Below are 13,304 nucleotides of genomic sequence, written 5' to 3' on the forward strand. Positions count from 1 at the left end.
CTTTAAAAAAATACAAAGTGTTTCTCTAGCTCATTCAATCGTTCTCTCAAACAAAATATTCTGTCTCTCTCTTCCATTAGTGGATTTTAAAATTTAGCTGGCAGAAGTATCATTCAAGGTATTTATTTAAAATGCAGATTGCAGACCCTGCCCCTCCCCCCATTCTAATTCAGCTGATCTAGTTTCAGTCCCCAAGGCTAAAGTTTAACAACTACCCCAGGTGATTTTGGTCAAATGATCCTAGGCCACAATGGTAGAAACATCACCTTAAATCCCTGTCATGGAAATCTTTTCAGTGATTATGAAAAGCCCTTAGGAGACCTGGCTACTCATAGCAACTGGTGATCAATGAAAAATGACTCCTTCAAAAGTCCTGGCCACTAGAACAAGTTGGTGAGAAGAGCCCTAATTTGTTACATGTTATCTGAGAGAACAATGCCTCTCAAAATATTAGGGTCACCAGGGCAACCATTATATCCTTGCAGACAACGCTTCAAGCAAGTGAAACTCTGAGTCTGACCTGGGATAATTTTATTATGTTCTGTATCATATTCATCAAGAACTCCTTACTGTTTATTAACATGTAAACTATCCTGTCATTATCAAAATACACTGAAAACTTCTAAACCTCAGATTTCTTCCCCCACCCCAAAAGGAACAGTAAGAAGGAATTCATTCAAGAACAAATAGTTAATGCGAGTACTACTGCCAAGCACTGTTTAGACCCTTGGACTGTATCATGCATAAAACATAACATAAACATCTCTGCCCTGACAGAGATCTAACCATCATTCAATATAGTGAGTTGCTCATCCCCATTTCACAATGTGTAAGTCCTGGGTATAGAGAAATAAATAATGGGTGGCTCCTGATAAGAAGCTCAAAATCCAGAGGAAAACTTTGATATTTGCATCATTTATTCTAGTGGAAACAAGTATGGCAAAGAATAATACACTCAAGGGGCATGGGGAATGAAGAGACGAATTGTCTTAGAGGAGGCATGCAGGCCTCCTTCTGTTTGCAGGACTGCTAAGGCCAAAGCTAGGGAGCACATTTCAGGAAGTGTGGAGGGTCTACCTAGAGGCACATCCCAGGACCCTCAAAGCAGGCTGACGTGGCTACAGTGCCACAGCAGAGGGGGGAAAGGAAGAAGGGACTGAAAGTTATGGAGAGTGAAACGGTAATGGACTTTGATCTCATTGTAGAATAGGTAAAAGCAAACAAAGCAAAAAGACAAGTCAGAGGCCATCGGGACAGTGCGGGGGTGGGTTGGGGGGTGTTGGGGAAGGCCTGTATCAAGAAAATGGGAGTGGGAGTAGGAAGGAAGGAACTGATGAGACGGTTCAGGAAAATCCAGTAGGATTTAGAGACTGCACGAGAGGAGGGAGGGTATAAAGGAAATGCAGATTGGAGATGCTTCAAGTCTGAGCTCCTAGGATGACTGTGATGCAGTCAATTAATACAGGAAAAAAATAGGAGGAACAGCATATCTTGGAGAAAGATGATGGGTTCCAGAGTCCAAATGGTACATGAGAGGTGCCTGATTGATATTCTTTGTGCAAATGTCTAACAGGGTGCCAGCATGGAAATCTAGCACTCAGGGGAAGAGCTACGGCCTACAAAACTACGTCTACCGACACTTGAAGCCCTAAGCGCAGCTGAAATCACCGAGAGAGGATGTCAAGCGAGAAAGAGGTGAGTTGGGTCCTGAGAAGAGATCTAGCATGAAAAGATAGAGAAAACCAGACACAGAGTCAAAAGATCCAGGCCTGTGAATTTTGGGACCCTGGGTGAATCACTCAACAGGATGCAGAAATATTCTTTTTATAATTTCACTAACTCACACTGCAGAAATCTCATACAGGTTCAAAGTTTTCTCCCCTTACTGTCTTGGCATTCTAGTTTTAAGTATTTCTTCTTAAGACACAACCAATTTTGCTGACAATTCTAGATTCCCTGACCATATACCTGCCCTCCCACTATCCAGGAAAATTATCTTCCAGAATTCTACCACAAACATTTTTCTAAATGACAAATAGGGTAGCAATAACAAACATTCATCATTATTAAGATTTCTCTCTTCCCACATGCCACGGAGCGGCTGGGCCCGTGGGCCATGGCCGCTGGGCCTGCGCGTCCGGGGCCTGTGCTCCGCAGCGCGAAAGGCCGCGGCAGGGAGAGGCCTGCGTACCACAAAAAAAAAAAAAAAAAAAAAAAAGATTTCTCTCTTCAAAATTCTTAGGGGAATATTGATTACAAATTCTAAAGGAATTCTCTTTTCAACAAATGTGTCATATTGTGTCTTGACTTACTGGCATTCTAAGACACAGATCATTATGATGTTTTTTCTCCATACTTCTCCCTAAATTGTAGTTTTATTGCACATACAAGATGTTGTCGTCTTTGTTAAAGTTTTTCTGTTTTTATTCCAAACTTATATTCATTCATGAAACAAAAACAAATATACATATATATGTGTGCGTTAGACAGACTAAAATGTCCACATTCCGAATTCAAAATGAGTCACCTGTACTTTATGGATCTAAATAATGCAAAAGCTTCAATTTCAACATAAAAGTTAACGATCTGAGAGTGCATGTCATCAAACATGATGATTTTAATCTGGCATCGAAAATGAGTGACCACTGTACCTCCATTAGTCCACTGGCCGACATTAGCCTGAAGGCATAAGAACAGCTTGTGTCTTCTAGGGCAGTGTTTGTGTGTTACTCTTACAAATCTGAAGTGTCTAGTATGATCCTGGGGGCAGAGAAAGTGCTGAACATAGACATGCTTAACTAATCAGAAATTCAAAGCAAACGGATTTCTTTATTGCTGGGCCACTTTAAGTGGATTGATTTTTATGCAGTGAAATCAGTCAATCTTTTAGAACACACTGCAGATTTAAAAATCAAGGAGGTAGATTTACATTTGAAGTCAGCTCACAAAAGTCTATTATTATCCCAGTTTTGCATGAATGTTAGGATATGTACAGAAAAATATCAGAGGATTATGCATCAAACTGTTAACCTTGGTTATCTTTGGGGGCACTGGGTCATGATGGACTTTTACTTTTGACATAATATATTTCTTTCATGACTGAATTCTGTGTAATCTATATTATTTTTATAATGAGAAAAACATCAAACCACTATATTTACATACTTTATATGTCGATATGTATATTGAGCATTTTATGGGGATGACTCCATAGGAAGTACTTTAGGGCAATCAAAGACAAATGCAACATGGCATCATCATTCAAGCACTTCACACTCTAGTATTTGAAATAATTTATACACACGCACACACACACAAATAAGAGTGAATGTGATCAGTGATAAAACTGAGAATCTGATAAAGTACTAAGAGATGAATTCACAGTGAAAAGTGGCATTTCAAGCACTTTGTCCTTGACAAATTGCTAAAATTTGGACCCATGAGGATGTGGAAGAAAGGGCATTCCAAGCAGCATGAGAACATGTGAAAATCATGAAAATGGCAGAGGGGGTGTACAGAACAGCAAGTACTGCGGGTAAAGTTAAAGGTGACCTTGAGACTTGAGATTGAATTTAATGTAAATCCAAACCATGGAACATATGGAATGCTAGCTGAATGCTGATGTAAGAGATTTCATTGTTATTCGATAGGTAATAGAAGGGGATGTCAGAGAAGTGTTTTGAGGATAGGAGGGAAAAAATGATCAGATTTGATCTTCAATAAAAGTAATCTCTAAAGTGGATTAGAAGAAGGGACTATAATCAGTGAAATCAGCTGGGAAGCCTGGAGACTCAGAGAAATGTATAAAGGTCTGATTGCATCAGCATCACCTGGGGGGGGGGGGGGGGGGGTGTTAGAAATGCAGATCCCCAGGCCACGCTCCAGCCCTCCTGAATCAGAGTCTGCCTTTATCACAAGATCCCCATGTGACCTGACTGCACATGAAAGTTGGAAAAGCCCTGAACGGAGGTGTTGGTAGTAGGAAAGAAAAGAAGCCAAGAGGTTGAGTGAGCTATTACTTGGTTGAATTATTACAATTTGGTATCGGACTAAATGTGGGAAACTATGCAAGAGAACAAATCAAGATTACTCAGAAAACTCCAAGCCACAGGGTGGCCACCCTAGGCATGGAAACAGGAAACCTCAGGGGAGCAGGGCGAGGAGGAAACAAATGAAGGCGGTGCTACCCAGCAAGCTCACGGAAATGCCCCTTCCAGAAGCCACACCAGGCTTGGAGATGATAAGATGGGTGACCCACATTGAAAAGTAGTGGAAATCATGACAATGGATGAAGTCACAAAAGGAAAAGGGTGCAAGAAAGGCATGGGAGTCAACGGAGGAGAAAGACCTGCAGAGCCTCATGCAGCTCGGGAGACGGTGCAGGGAGGCTGGAAGGCGGAAGAGGAACCAGAGGAGGAAGACAGCCAGGGAAGTACAATGCTTTGAAAATGAAGGGTGGTTGAAGGTGCTGCTAAGAGAGGAAGCGGGATGCCCGGGAAAGGGCCTTTTGTTTGTGACTAAGAGGGGACAGGTGGTTTTTGGCCGAGCGGTTTCTGTGAACCTCCTGAGGATGGAAGCCAGAGAGCAAACGTTACAGTCAGAAGTCGGTAAAATTAGAGATATGTGGATGTTACTCACCGAGTGTAAATGAAGATGTTAGGAATGAACATGAAAAGTTAGAAGAGGCGGAAAGGGCTAGGTTGACTTAACTTGAAACTATTGAACTTGATAAAGATTTTCTTATGGAAGAAAGATCAGAAGTATTCCCATCATAATTTTCAGAATGATTAGGAAGGCCAACAGGCACAGTGAGTAGGAATTGGATTTCTGCCTCAGCTGTAAGGAGGCTCTGCCTCTCCCTGCTCTCTGGAAATGGAATGAGACGCGTTGCGGGCGTTAATTTCTCAAATCGTACAAACCACACAGTGGGACAATCATCAATGGGGAGTCACAAAGTAGGATGCCCTTCACTGATGACTTCTGCTGTGAGCCGAATGACGGCCCCCCCAAAAGATATGTCTGTCTACGTCCTAATCCCCCAAACCCATGAATATTACCTTATATGGTAAAAGGGTGTGAGAGCTAAGGCCCTTGAAAGGAGGAGCTTGTCCTGGATTTTCTGGGTGAGCCCTGCATGCAATCACACGTATCCTTATAAGATGGACACACAAAGGAGGAAACACACAGACAGAAAGGGAGGAGACGATCTGACTCCGGGCAGTGGCGAGAGGCAGTCACAGGTCGGGGAATGCAGCCACGGCCATCAGAAGCTGCAGGGGGCAAGTACGAGTTCTCCGTTAGGGCCTTTGAAGGGAGTGTGGGAATTATGAGACGGTACATTTCTGTTGTTTTAAGCCCTAGGAAGCGAATACAATGTCTAACATCACCTTCCAGTTCTGAGATTTCTGGAGCTGCTCTCACCTCATATTGATCACGTGCTCCTGAAACGCCGAGCCCCGGACTCACCCTTCTGAGCACCCAAAAAAAGAATGTCCACTGTGCCTGGCACATTAGATAACACTAGTTACCACAGGGATATACACTCCTGTGTATAAGTGAAAAGCAGAGATGGCTGGATAGGTAGACAGATGATTGACAGAGAGAGAGACTCATTTTACTCAAGCAAGCATTTATTAAAGTGTACTTATTAAACACTCTCATGACTTAACTTCTTTAGAAAGAATCATAAATACTACCTGGGTTACCCTTGACTGTCGACTTTAATATTAAAGATAGTGAGAACAACCAGAACTCAGATGAGGGACATGTGGCTTGTAGTTGCTTAGATATGTTTTCAGTTTCTTATTATTAAATGAATTGAGGGGTTTAAAATAACTTATCAGAGGGAAAGCAGGGTGATAGCCGCACTCAAGGAAAGCTGAAAAAGGTTGGCTGGTTATTGTGTGATGAGAAGGGTTTGGGGATAAAGAAGGAAGAAAGGAGGACCCCATGTAAAGGAACCTTGTGGCAATGCCAGTTTCCCTGCAGGGCTCCCTTCCCACGAGGTAATGCACGTGACATGTGTTATCACATACGTGAGAAATCATAGGCAAGGAAGACAGGAGGCTCTTTGCTTCCATCTCATGTATGAGAACTTCTTTCCAATGCAATTGATTTGAGGGATCTCTGCATGAGAGACGTTGTGCTTTTAGACTATTTTGAACTAAAAAAAATTGAAAATCACCAAAAAAATCACTGTGCTCAATAATACTTTTAAATGAATGTACACAGATAGATACAGATAGAAAGACATAGAAATAGAGATAGAGATAAATAAAGATAGATACATAGACACACAGATACAGACACACAGAACCCAATGATACTTGAAATGTATACGGATTCTTGGAGTCTACACAATACCACTGGATTGGGGTCCCCTGGAGGTGAAAGCTGGCTGGATGAAACTGCAAATGGTTGTGCGCAAGAAGTGGTACCTAGCTAAGCAATAACTAGGTTTCTCTCCAGACTGGATCGCGCCGGCAATTCTAATGAGGTAATCTACTCCAAAGTGATAAATACAAAAATACTGACACAGACTGTCAGCAGATGCCTTTTCCCAGAGCTTACTGACAGGATATTTTTGTATGAATCTAACGCCATGGCCATACCTACTTGTGATCAATTAGAAGGCTTCAGTGGAAGAACATCAAAACACCTCACGACCGTAAAGGCACAGCCTTTGCAGTAGACACCTGGTAGCCCGCTCCTCTCTGAAACCAGCTGGTAGCATTTTACTCTGGTTTAACCTCACCTGACTTTTATCTAAACAGCAGTCACTGGAGGATATCCTGCTCAACCCAGGATGTCTAGACGAGCACCACTTCCTGCAGTAGAGGTGACTGAAGGTAGAATATGTCATGGCTCAGCTGGTGTGCCGGATTTCAAGGGAACACCGGGGACAGGAAATAAGCTGGGGCTAGGCTAGAACAAATGACCTAATGAAGGATTAATTCCGTAGTGGAGAGTCAACAACTCAAATTACAGTGGCCAGGAGGAGAGTGGAGAACAGAGATTTGATCCTGCCAACAATGACACACAAGGAGATTTGTCAAGTGGAACCTGGCAGCACAAGTCTCCAGGCAGAAATGATACACTGTCCCAAGGGTGGCCCTGCCTCAGGCCTAGCTAGGGGTTTGTCCACTTCAGGGCTGCAGCAGAGACTGGCAAGGGAAGGAGTAAACTCCTGCTTCTGGACAGAAGTTCTTGGAAAGGGTGAGACGAACTGTCAAGGTCACGCTAAAGTCTTTCTAGGCACAACTTCAGTCCTGCAAATGCAAACTGAAAACATGAGAAAAGCTTAGTCCTACGAAATGGCAAATATGACGAGGGTTGCAGAAACCGAGGCTAGCTGGGCATGGCAATCAGTAGAGCTCACTAGGGTTAGGGCAGGTAATCCCATCTCAGACTCCCTTCTTCTGTTTCTGCACCGGTTGATGAATCAGGAAGGCCAGCCCTGCCCCCACCCCCAGTCTCACCAGAACAGGGCTGGGGAAGGCAAGAGCTCAAACCCCACAGCGCACCCGCCAGCTACTGTGGTTTTTTTCCACCATTGTTCCTCCTCAAAGTGTTCACATTCTAGCTGGCTTCAGGATGAGCTGGCACAACTGGCGAGAAGAAGATGGCAGTGGCTCAAATATTCCTGCTGTTGGCTTGCTGTCATCACCAGTAGATCCCAGGTCCTGTGTCAGCGTGGCCAGCCGCAGCTGCACCTCCGCAGAGGAAGTCTGAGAAGGTGCACGCCAGCCAGAGGACTTGGCCCTTGGGAGCTGATGAGCAGGAAGTTCCAACAGGTGGGAGAACAAAACTGCCAGCCTGAAGGGGTGAGCCTGCCAGAGGCAGGGGAGTCTGCAAGCTGCCCAAATTTCTGGACAAAAAGGAACACACAGTAGCCAACTACTGAGCCAGAGGGACACCTACACACTGGCTCTCCATGCTCGACGCCAAGGAATATAAAGGTGGGTGGGCAACCAAATCGCGCACTGCATTTTACAGTGCTTTAGAGACTGATCAAAAAGTGTGTGCACAGGCATCACGCCTTTCAACTCTTAAACCCACTCTGCAACTACTGTCCGATCATCTCCATCTGTGCACTGGGAAAGACATGCTCTGGAGAGGGACGCAGTCTTCCTGTAAGGCCCACTGTGATTCCACATTTGCAGTAGCTTCACTGCATCAAAACTCTTCATTTCTTTGTTTGAAGACAATGCTAATGCAGATCTGTACTGCACAGGATATGCAACTTTTAGGGAATGGAGACGTCTAACAGAGCTCTCTAGAGACGCTGGGTTCACAACGTAAGGGGGGAACCTTTGCACTTGCACAGCCTTTCTGCGGAGCGTCTATGGAGGAAGAAGTACAGGGACAACTGATTTAGGATTCAAAGTGGCTACTTTGAATTTGATAGGAGCAAGGACCACTTCCTTAATGGAGAAGATAGAGACTGTCAGATTCGAGAAATTGAAATTAATTTCTAATTTGACTAGCTTTGCCTCCTGTCAAATTCCTTCAATGATCTCTTCACATTCTCCCTCTAAAATTAAAACTTTCCATTCACGGTGAAATTTTATCCCAAAGTTCTGTTAAGACTAATAACCAGGATAGGGATTCCTCTGGACTAAATGAGATCGAAAGGTGAAAAATCTTGTGGAACACGTCACTGCCATCACACCCGGGAAAGCACTGCATTCAAGGATTAAGCATGAGACACATTTTATTATCCTGATTAATTTTAAAAAATCATCATGGTGGAGGGATTTGCTTTTTTTTTTTTTTACTGGAGCCATATATGCCTTTTTGATACTCTTCTGTAAGAAAAACGTGTTTTAAATTCACCAACCCATTGTGTAAAATAAAACATTTCCAGTCACTCACTGATACTTCAGAACCACAACGTGAGGAAAATGCTATTAGTCACAATACATTATGACATCAAATTAGGTCCCATAAGTGAAGGGCAGATGCATCTCTCTGCGTCCCGATCAGAGGCTCACGCTTCATAGGCGTCACAGTTCATTCATCTCCTATCTGAAGTGCCACTACATCACAGCTGTTCTCAACATAAACTTCCCTGCACTGCAAACAAGACCCAGTTTCTTAATAGTTACACTGACAACGTCCAGGCCATTTAGGGGTAAGCAACTAATTTTGCCAATGTTAACAACTTTATTAGGAGAGAACACTATGTTGGCTCCGGGAACGATAGAGAAAATTACTTTCTTATGTTCAAATACACAAGGCAGCTTTGCTTTTAATCATACGGTTTAATTTTCTGTCTAATCAGTTTCCTGGTATGGATTCAAGAAATTCTAGTTCTGCAAATTTCGTATTTTTTTCTAGACTCATGTTCAACAGGTTGTCTGCAATCAAATGCTAAAATATCATGCAAAGAAGTTCATGTTTTTACACACTTAAAATAACAAAGTTTCTTTTTGTAAGGAAATAAATCAGCTGTCTTTATAAGGATGAGAAAATGAAAGGGTGCTCCCTAAAGAACTTTTAAGTATGCCTAAATAATCTTCAGAAATAAATAATATTTTTGAAGTTATATTTTTACCTTTTGTCCCAGGAAGACAAATGAGGTAATAAACAATCACCCATTTCTCTAAACTTTAAAGGAAAGTTTCCTAAATAACTTTAAATGCAGGTTTAATGCAGAGCTACTTATTACTGTAACACGCTGGATCATTCTGCAAATCTTAACCAATTCCATAAACTTGCTTTCCTTTTCCCCAAATTACACTCTTCTCATAATTTTCCACGCAAAAGGTATACACTGTCGAGGATCCTTTTCAAAATCTACTTTTCATCTCATATTCTTTTTTAAATATCAAGCACATTGGAATATGGGTTGTTATTTAAAAGTCAGTATTTCAATACTACTATTTTCATATTAAATTCAATCTTATACCACCCTCCCCAGCCTACAGAAATGGTCTGAATCAGACCTGCAATGTAATTAATTTTAAATTAGTAATTTAAGCTCAAGTTACAGTTCCATATGGAAACCCATTTCAAAATTAATGTGCTTTCTAGCTCAACAATAGCTATTTACATATTAAGCTAATTGCAAAAAAACATGTACACAAAATCTAAAGATGGGTTATTCAGTGACAGGAGTGTATGATCAAAACCACGTATCTGTGGCATGCTGAATCCACACTGGAGAGGCACGCGTGTTCTACGTATACTCCACAGTACCAGCTCCCATAACAAGAGGGTGCACCCAACGCCATATCTATCCCACCACATTTGGAACAGAAAGACCTCAGGGTTTTTCTTCTTCTTCTTCTTCTTAATTAATAAGCTACTATCACAACCCTGTCTATATGCATGGATTTGTTCCAGCGTCAGCTCTCCCCTTTCTGAAGTGTATGTTCTTGTGTAGTGCCTCTTAAGTAAATACAGGGGCATTGTTTTAAACACAGAAAATAGTGATGACTGCTTCATGCAATACAATGATCTCACAACGTAAGATTATCGGGCACTATATAACCAGCCAATATACTTTTTACAAAGATTATTTTTCCAATCATAACCCCAAAAGACCCCACATGGAGGACTACTGGCTTGCTGGCATTCAGAGGCCAAGAGAGAAATGATGGGTCTGTGCAAAGCATACAGTGAAATAATCAGTGTCCTTAACAACATAAACGCTTAAATTACCTCCTAAGGAGAGCCATCGTTTCACATTGCAAACACGGACACCGGGAGGGAAGCATATCCTTACAGCCATCGAACAGGTTCAAATAGCACTTGCAGACAAATGAATGTTTGCGTTTTGAAATCTGTCCATATGGGATGCAATTCCCAAACCTCTGCTTCCTCTACCACTTCCAAACTGCGTGCTAGGAGAGTTGCACACACGCCGAACAGGATCACCATGCCAGCACGCACAAGCGCCAAGTAGACAAGTGAATTCTGCTGCTTGAGTCAACCCTCCCCTAACCCCCACCGCTTCAAATCACACAGAAATTAACCCAGCTGTAAGGAGGCTGCGCTGGGGGAGGGCTCCAGAGAGAAGATCCGCCGCAATCCAGCGGCTGCCGCTCCGCGAGCGCAAACTCTGCCTGGGTCAGTGAAGACGAGCACCCGGGCTCAGTACCTTCGCCCAGGTGTTACACTAAGTGCCAAATTTGCCTCTTTCGTCCCTGAAATGCAATCCGAGGTAGCGGCCCCACTGCAAGGTTGGCCGGTGTCTGCTTTAACCTTCTTAAAAGCGTTAGGAAATCAAATGGGGGGACCTACACACGCACCACACACACATACGCGCGCGCGCGCACACACACACACACACACACCGACCCAAGAAGCTCCTCTTGTCCGGACACTCCGTGCCTCGGATTCCGCATTCGGGGGACAGAGAATCCAAGCGAAGGAGCGCCGGGTGGGGCATCCCAGGTTCTTTCCCGGCCACCGCTCGTATTATTCTCGTCGCTTTCCCCGCACATGGTCACCCCGGCGTTTCGCACCCTTGGTTCCAGAACTCCAACTCCGCCCCAGATGCCGCTCTCTCCAGGTTCAAGCCTCCGCCCGGCCCCCCAAATCGACAGACCAACTCTCTCCTCCCTCCCCAGTACCCGCTTTAAACTCCCCATAGCAAGGGCATTTCCTACTCGCGCAGAAAACTTTTTCCTCCTTTTGCAACGCGACAAGGCAAAAAAACTAGGTCAACCGCTACCGCCACCCGCTTTGCCCAGCGCCGGCTTGGTGCGGGCAGTCCTTACCTGGCCGCTGCGCTCCAGGTGGCCGTCCCACGCCGGTCGTCTGCGCTTCCCCAAAGCGCGGGAGGCGCCCGGTCCACCGTCCGTTGGTCGCCTCCCGCTCGGCGTTCAGGAAGCGAGTGTCCTAGGACCGCGCGCCCATGCCCGGAGCCGCCCTTCGGTTCATCGCCTGTCTTTCCAGAAGCGCCTATGCCGCCCCGGCGAACTGAGGAGGAGCGTGGGGATTCGGGATGGTACCGACTTGCCCCGCGGTGTGCGCTCCCGGGTCCGAGAGCGCTCCGCCCGCGGGCAGCTGCGGCCGCGCGTCACATGCCGCCTCCGGGCAGCAGCCGCGGCACCTGCCCAAGCGGCGGCGCTCCTGGCTCCGCACTGCCGCCCCCGCGCCTCGGGCTCCCTGCACGATCTAGCCCTTTCGGTTCACGTCCTTTTTTCCTCTATCTCCCCCCTCACTTCTTTCCCCCGCTTCTTCTTCCCGTCTCCTCCTTTATCTTGTATTCTCTTTTTCCAAAAGCAAATGCCAGGCGCTTCAAGTGCGAGGAGGGTCTTTCCTTCCTCGCGAACTCTTCCTCTGCCTGGTGGTGGCGGTCGTGGCTACTGCTGGCCGCTCCTCCTCTTCTGCCTCCCCCGCTCCTCCCTCCTCCCCCCCACCCCCCGCCTCGGCTGCGTGCTGGTGTAATGCACAAGCTGCCTGGGTGAGACCCAAACCTGCCGGCCTTCTGAGCATGCCCAATTGCCCCGCCGGCGTGGCGCTCGACTCCCCCGTGCTCGCTCGGCTCCGCCGGTCGCGCCTGGTCGGGGGCGAGGGCGCCCAGCTGTGGGAGAGCCCAGCGTCCTCCTCGGGCGGGCTCCCTGAAGACGCAAGACTCACCCACCCACCCAGCCCGGGCACACGTGTCCCCTAATCGTGCGCCTGGTGCTTCAAGGACGGCTTTTGTTGGCCAATTAGTTTCGTCGTGTTCTCTTATAAATTGGTTTGCTTGAACTGCCTGGAAGGACGTAGATTCCTGGGAACAACTTACTGACGAAAGAACATCAGCTCAGTTACGGTATACGACTCGGCTGAAAACCTTTCCCCAGAGAGCAGCCTGAGGCATTCATTTTTTGACATTTAGTGAGAGTTTGTTCATACAGAGCAATGTACTAATAAAGGACTTCTTGGCCTTTCCTTCTCTGGAAGTTTACGCCTTAGGAGTAAATGAGACAAACGTGTGTGGAAAAGACACAGGTGTGCGGACACACACAAACACACAGTTGTTTTATTTTTTAATCAGAAAAAAAAAAAAAAGATAGGACCTTGCTAGCCAGGCTTTTAAGTTTCATATATAACTCAAGAGGAATGGGAAGCTAAAAGGAAAGAAAAGGGAAAGAAGAAAGGGAGGGAGGGAGGAACGGAAGGGGGAAAAAAGGAAAGAAACGAGGGAAAAGGAAAGAAGGGAGGGAAAAATAAATTTCTTACTAAATACTTTCAGCTAACTAGTGGAAAGATCTCAAAGTGGCAAAGATGCCAATGAGGTTACCCCACAGAAGGCTGAGGGTATTTTAAAGAGTATGCAAGGAAAGATTATAAGAGAATCCCACAAA

General features: G+C 45.1%; 1 protein-coding gene across 1 annotated transcript in view; it reads right to left on the bottom strand.

Moving 5' to 3' along the window:
* The window catches only part of CHRM3 (cholinergic receptor muscarinic 3), a 513,898-nt gene extending 501,745 nt beyond the window's left edge, over positions 1-12,153 (bottom strand). The window contains exon 1 of the mRNA XM_079900504.1: positions 11,727-12,153. The gene's annotated coding sequence lies outside the window, so the exon portion shown is untranslated. The remainder of the gene's footprint in view (positions 1-11,726) is intronic.
* Between the last annotated feature and the right edge of the window lie 1,151 nt (positions 12,154-13,304).

The sequence above is a fragment of the Stenella coeruleoalba genome (assembly GCF_951394435.1).
Source record: "Stenella coeruleoalba genome assembly, chromosome: 16".
Classification (NCBI taxonomy): domain Eukaryota; kingdom Metazoa; phylum Chordata; class Mammalia; order Artiodactyla; family Delphinidae; genus Stenella; species Stenella coeruleoalba.